The sequence below is a fragment of the Hippichthys cyanospilos genome, chromosome 22, assembly GCF_059441005.1.
Source record: "Hippichthys cyanospilos isolate Australia breed blue-spotted pipefish chromosome 22, RoL_Hcya_1.0, whole genome shotgun sequence".
NCBI lineage: Eukaryota > Metazoa > Chordata > Actinopteri > Syngnathiformes > Syngnathidae > Hippichthys > Hippichthys cyanospilos.
In genome coordinates, this window is record NC_142390.1 from 1650001 (window position 1) to 1657500 (window position 7500).

Sequence of the window (7500 nt, forward strand, 5' to 3'; positions counted from 1 at the left end):
GGCGGCGGAATCCCCTCGGCCGGCAAATGATGCATGCAGGATCAAAACCCGTTACAACCTCCTAAGATTCAAAGGGGGGTGCTGGACCTATGTGAATTTAATGCCTGCGCTTGGAACTCGAAGGTACAAATACGCGCTGACGAACAAGATTGTCGTCACTCTCCTGTGGCGCAGAGTGCTAAGGCTTGACACTCGGTGCGTGAAGGCTCAGGATCAAAACCCGCTACAACCTCCTAAGAATCAAGGGGGTGCCAGACCTATGTGAATTCTGTGAATTCTATGCCTGCGCTTGGAACTCGAAGGTACAAAGACGCGCTGATGAAGAAGTTTGCTGTCGCTCCTCTGTGGCGCAGAGCGCTAAGGCTTGACACTCGATGCTGTGAAGGCTCCGGATCAAAACCGTTATGATCTCTTAAGATTCAAGGGGGTGCCGGATCTATGTGAATTTTATGCCTGCGCGTGGAACTCGAAGGTACAAATACGCGCTGACGAAGAAGATTGTCATCGCTCCGCTGTGGCGCAGAGCGCTAAGGCTTGACACTCGATACGTGAGGGCACAGGATCGAAAACCGTTACAACCCATGTGACTTTTATGCCTGCGCTTGGAACTCGAAGGTACAAATACACGCTGACGAAGGAGACTGTCGTCGCTCCGCTCTGGCGCAGAGCGCTAAGGCTTGACACTCGATGCGTGAAGGCTCAGGATCGAAACCCGCTACAACCTCCTAAGATTCAAGGGGGTCGGTGGTAGTGGGCAGAGGCGTCAAGGCTCAGGATCAAAACCCGCTACAACCTCCTAAGATTCAAGGGGGTGCCAGACCTATGTGAATTCTGTGAATTCTATGCCTGCGCGTGGAACTCGAAGGTACAAATACGCGCTGACGAAGAAGATCGTCATCGCTCTGCTGTGGCGCAGAGCGCTAAGGCTTGACACTCGGTGCGTGAAGGCTCAGGATCAAAACCCGCTACAACCTCCTAAGAATCAATGCTGTGCCAGACCTATGTGAATTCTGTGAATTCTATGCCTGCGCGTGGAACTCGAAGGTACAAATACGCGCTGACGAAGAAGATCGTCATCGCTCTGCTGTGGCGCAGAGCGCTAAGGCTTGACACTCGATGCTGTGAAGGCACAGGATCAAAACCGTTATGATCTCTTAAGATTCAAGGGGGTGCCGGATCTATGTGAATTTTATGCCTGCGCGTGGAACTTGAAGGTACAAATACGCGCTGACGAAGAAGATTGTCATCGCTCCGCTGTGGCGCAGAGCGCTAAGGCTTGACACTCGATACGTGAGGGCACAGGATCGAAACCCGTTACAACCCATGTGAATTTTATGCCTGCGCTTGGAACTCAAAGGTACAAATACACGCTGACGAAGGAGACCATTGTTACTCCGCTCTGGCGCAGAGCGCTAAGGCTTGACACTCGATGCGTGAAGGCTCAGGATCGAAACCCGCTACAACCTCCTGAGATTCAAGGGGGTCGGTGGTAGTGGGCAGAGGCGTGAAGGCTCGGGATCGAAACCCGATCTATGTGAATTTTATGCCTGCGCGTGGAACTCGAAGGTACAAATACGCGCTGACGAAGAAGATTGTCATCGCTCCGCTGTGGCGCAGAGCGCTAAGGCTTGACACTCGATACGTGAGGGCACAGGATCGAAACCCGTTACAACCCATGTGAATTTTATGCCTGCGCTTGGAACTCGAAGGTACAAATACACGCTGACGAAAGAGACCATCGTCGCTCCGCTCTGGCGCAGAGCGCTAAGGCTTGACACTCGATGCGTGAAGGCTCAGGATCGAAACCCGCTTACGACCTCCTAAGATTCAAGGGGTTCGGTGGTAGTGGGCAGAGGCGTGAAGGCTCAGGATCGAAACCCGCTACAACCTCCTAAGATTCAAGGGGGGCCGGTGGTAGTGGGCAGGATCAAAACCCATTACAACCTCCTAAGATTCAAGGGGGTCGGTGGTAGTGGGCAGAGGCATGAAGGCTCAAGATCAAAACCCATTACGACCTCCTAAGATTCAAGGGGGTCGGTGGTAGTGGGCAGGATCAAAACCCATTACAACCTCCTAAGATTCAAGGAGGGCCGGTGGTAGTGGGCAGGATCAAAACCCATTACAACCTCCTAAGATTCAAGGGGGTCGGTGGTAGTGGGCAGAGGCATGAAGGCTCAGGATCAAAACCCATTACGACCTCCTAAGATTCAAGGGGGTCGGTGGTAGTGGGCAGGATCAAAACCCATTACAACCTCCTAAGATTCAAGGAGGGCCGGTGGTAGTGGGCAGGATCAAAACCCACTACAACCTCCTAAGATTCAAGGAGGTACAGGAGGAGGAGGAGGATGGGGGGCCCTGGAGTGGGCCCCCTGAGAGCAAGGGGGCCCTGGATTGGGCCCCCGGAGAGGAAGGGGGCCCCGGAGTGGGCCCCCGAGAAAAGGAGGAGGATGGGGGGAGGAATCTGACAGAGGAAGGCAAAACGGGAGGTAGGCATTGCAAGTGCCAGGTAAACCTCTTTTGAAAAGCAAACCTCTAGCAATTGCACATGCAATGCCTGCCCCCCCTTTCTGCCTCCAGCGAATGCCTCCCCCCCCATCCTCCACCTTTTCTCGGGGGGCCCACTCCAGGGCCCCCCATCCTCCTCCTCCTCCTCCTCCTCTCCTTCCGTACCTCCTTGAATCTTAGGAGGTTGTAGTGGGTTTTGATCCTGCCCACTACCACCGGCCCTCCTTGAATCTTAGGAGGTTGTAGTGGGTTTTGATCCTGCCCACTACCACCGGCCCTCCTTGAATCTTAGGAGGTTGTAATGGGTTTTGATCCTGCCCACTACCACCGACCCCCTTGAATCTTAGGAGGTCGTAATGGGTTTTGATCATGAGCCTTCACGCCTCTGCCCACTACCACCGACCCCCTTGAATCTTAGGAGGTTGTAATGGGTTTTGATCCTGCCCACGACCACCGGCCCCCCTTGAATCTTAGGAGGTTGTAGCGGGTTTCGATCCTGAGCCTTCACGCCTCTGCCCACTACCACCGACCCCCTTGAATCTTAGGAGGTTGTAATGGGTTTTGATCCTGCCCACTACCACCGGGCCCCCTTGAATCTTAGGAGGTTGTAGCGGGTTTTGATCCTGAGCCTTGACGCCTCTGCCCACTACCACCGACCCCCTTGAATCTTAGGAGGTTGTAGCGGGTTATGATCCTGAGCCTTCACGTATCGAGTGTCAAGCCTTAGCGCTCTGCGCCAGAGCGGAGCGACGATGGTCTCCTTCGTCAGCGTGTATTTGTACCTTCGAGTTCCAAGCGCAGGCATAAAATTCACATGGGTTGTAACGGGTTTCGACCCTGTGCCCTCACGTATCGAGTGTCAAGCCTTAGCGCTCTGCGCCACAGCGGGGCGATGACAATCTTCTTCGTCAGTGCGTATTTGTACCTTCGAGTTCCACGCGCAGGCATAAAATTCACATAGATCCGGCACCCCTTTGAATCTTAAGAGATCATAACGGTTTTGATCCTGTGCCTTCACAGAATCGAGTGTCAAGCCTTAGCGCTCTGCGCCACAGCGGAGCGATGACAATCTTCTTCGTCAGCGCGTATTTGTACCTTCGAGTTCCACGCGCAGGCATAAAATTCACATAGATCCGGCACCCCCTTGAATCTTAAGAGATCATAACGGTTCTGATCCTGTGCCTTCACGCACCGAGTGTCAAGCCTCAGCGCGCTGCGCCACAGAGGAGCGACAGCAAACTTCTTCATCAGCGCGTCTTTGTACCTTCGAGTTCCAAGCGCAGGCATAGAATTCACAGAATTCACATAGGTCCGGCACCCCCTTGATTCTTAGGAGGTTGTAGCGGGTTTTGATCCTGAACCTTCACGCCTCTGCCCGCCACCACCGACCCCCTTGAATCCTAGGAGGTTGTAGCGGGTTTCGATCCTGAGCCTTCACGCGTAGAGTGTCAAGCCTTAGCGCTCTGCGCCACAGCGGAGCGACGACGGCCTGGTTCGTCAGCGTGTATTTGTACCTTCGAGTTCCAAGTGCAGGCATTAAATTCACATGGGTTGTAACGGGCTTCGATCCTGTGCCTTCAAAACCGTTACGATCTCTTAAGATTCAAGGGGGTGCCGGATCTATGTGAATTTTGTGAATTCTATGCAAAGGTACAAATACGCGCTGACGAAGGAGACCATCGTCGCTCCCCTCTGGCGCAGGGCGCTAAGGCTTGACACTCGATGCGTGTAGGCACAGGATCGAAACCCGTTACAACCCATGTGAATTTTATGCCTGCGCTTGGAACTCGAAGGTACAAATACACGCTGACGAAGGAGACCGTCGTCGCTCCGCTTTGGCGCAGAGCGCTAAGGCTTGACACTCGATGCGTGAAGGCTCAGGATTGAAACCCGCTACAATCTCCTAAGATTCAAGGAGGTCGCTGGTAGTGGGCAGAGGCGTGAAGGCTCAGGATCGAAACCCGCTCACAACCTCCTAAGATTCAAGGGGGTCGGTGGTAGTGGGCAGAGGCGTCAAGGCTCAGGATCAAAACCCGCTATAACCTCCTAAGATTCAAGGAGGGCCGGTGGTAGTGGGCAGGATCAAAACCCATTACAACCTCCTAAGATTCAAGGGGGTAGTGGGCAGAGGCGTGAAGGCTCAGGATCAAAACCCGCTACAACCTCCTAAGATTCAAGGGGGTGCCAGACCTATGTGAATTTTATGCCTGCGCTTCGAACTCGAAGGTACAAATACGCGCTGACGAAAGACGTCGTTGCACCACTGTGGCGCAGAGCGCTAAGGCTTGACACTCAATGCGTAAAGGCACAGGATCAAAACCCGTTACAACCCGTGTGAATTTTATGCCTGCGCTTGGAACTCGAAGGTACAAATACACGCTGACGAAGGAGACAGTCGTCGCTCCGCTCTGGCGCAGAGCGCTAAGGCTTGACACTCGATGTGTGAAGGCTCAGGATCGAAACCCGCTACAACCTCCTAAGATTCAAGGAGGTCGGTGATAGTGGGCAGAGGCGTGAAGGCTCAGGATCGAAACCCGCCTACCGCCTCCTAAGATTCAAGGGGGTCGGTGGTAGTGGGCAGAGGCGTCAAGGCTCAGGATCGAAACCCGCTACAACCTCCTAAGATTCAAGGGGGGCCGGTGGTAGTGTGCAGGATCAAAACCCATTACAACCTCCTAAGATTCAAGGGGGTCGGTGGTAGTGGGCAGAGGCGTGAAGGCTCGGGATCGAAACCCGCTACAACCTCCTAAGATTCAAGGGGGGCCGGTGGTAGTGGGCAGGATCAAAACCCATTACAACCTCCTAAGATTCAAGGGGGTCGGTGGTAGTGGGCAGAGGCGTGAAGGCTCATGATCAAAACCCATTACGACCTCCTAAGATTCAAGGGGGTCGGTGGTAGTGGGCAGGATCAAAACCCATTACAACCTCCTAAGATTCAAGGAGGGCCGGTGGTAGTGGGCAGGATCAAAACCCACTACAACCTCCTAAGATTCAAGGAGGTACGGAAGGAGAGGAGGAGGAGGAGGATGGGGCCCTGGAGTGGGCCCCCGGAGAGGAAGGGGGCCCCGGAGTGGGCCCCCGAGAAAAGGAGGAGGATGGGGGGAGGAATCTGACAGAGGAAGGCAAAACGGGAGGTAGGCATTGCAAGTGCCAGGTAAACCTCTTTTGAAAAGCAAACCTCTAGCAATTGCACATGCAATGCCTGCCCCCCCTTTCTGCCTCCAGCGAATGCCTCCCCCCCCATCCTCCACCTTTTCTCGGGGGGCCCACTCCAGGGCCCCCCATCCTCCTCCTCCTCCTCCTCCTCTCCTTCCGTACCTCCTTGAATCTTAGGAGGTTGTAGTGGGTTTTGATCCTGCCCACTACCACCGGCCCTCCTTGAATCTTAGGAGGTTGTAGTGGGTTTTGATCCTGCCCACTACCACCGGCCCTCCTTGAATCTTAGGAGGTTGTAGTGGGTTTTGATCCTGCCCACTACCACCGACCCCCTTGAATCTTAGGAGGTCGTAATGGGTTTTGATCATGAGCCTTCACGCCTCTGCCCACTACCACCGACCCCCTTGAATCTTAGGAGGTTGTAATGGGTTTTGATCCTGCCCACGACCACCGGCCCCCCTTGAATCTTAGGAGGTTGTAGCGGGTTTCGATCCCGAGCCTTCACGCCTCTGCCCACTACCACCGACCCCCTTGAATCTTAGGAGGTTGTAATGGGTTTTGATCCTGCCCACTACCACCGGGCCCCCTTGAATCTTAGGAGGTTGTAGCGGGTTTCGATCCTGAGCCTTCACGCCTCTGCCCACTACCACCGACCCCTTTGAATCTTAGGAGGTCGTAAGCGGGTTTCGATCCTGAGCCTTCACGCATCGAGTGTCAAGCCTTAGCGCTCTGCGCCAGAGCGGAGCGACGATGGTCTCTTTCGTCAGCGTGTATTTGTACCTTCGAGTTCCAAGCGCAGGCATAAAATTCACATGGGTTGTAACGGGTTTCGATCCTGTGCCCTCACGTATCGAGTGTCAAGCCTTAGCGCTCTGCGCCACAGCGGAGCGATGACAATCTCTTTCGTCAGCGTGTATTTGTACCTTCGAGTTCCAAGCGCAGGCATAAAATTCACATGGGTTGTAACGGGTTTCGATCCTGTGCCCTCACCTATCGAGTGTCAAGCCTTAGCGCTCTGCGCCACAGCGGAGCGATGACTACCTTCTTCGTCAGCGCGTATTTGTACCTTCGAGTTCCACGCGCAGGCATAAAATTCACATAGATCCGGCACCCCCTTGAATCTTAAGAGATCATAACGGTTTTGATCCTGTGCCTTCACAGCATCGAGTGTCAAGCCTTAGCGCTCTGCGCCACAGCAGAGCGATGACGATCTTCTTCGTCAGCGCGTATTTGTACCTTCGAGTTCCACGCGCAGGCATAGAATTCACAGAATTCACATAGGTCTGGCACCCCATTGATTCTTAGGAGGATGTAGCGGGTTTTGATCCTGAGCCTTCACGCACCGAGTGTCAAGCCTTAGCACTCTGCGCCACAGGAGGGTGACAACAATCTTGTTCGTCAGCGCGTATTTGTACCTTCGAGTTCCAAGCGCAGGCATTAAATTCACATAGGTCCAGCACCCCCCTTTGAATCTTAGGAGGTTGTAACGGGTTTTGATCCTGCATGCATCATTCGCCGGCCGAGGGCATTCCGCCGCCGACTTAAGTGCCTGAGGTCCAGGGTTCGAGTCCCACCGCGGAATGTACTAACCTTGATTGTATGCAACTAACCATTGAATGTATCATATATATCGTGTGCGACTAACCCTTGTCGAGTGAATAGCAAGTTCTATGCAATGTACGAATCATCTTTCCTCCCCTTCCAAATTCACAAAATAACAGCAACATTTTGCACAACTTTTACGGAAATAAAAACAGTTTTGCGTTTCTTCGACATGGGTTTTAAAGAACAAGAGGATGTGACGGCGGTGAGGCTGCTAACTCCTCGCTGGACGAGGGG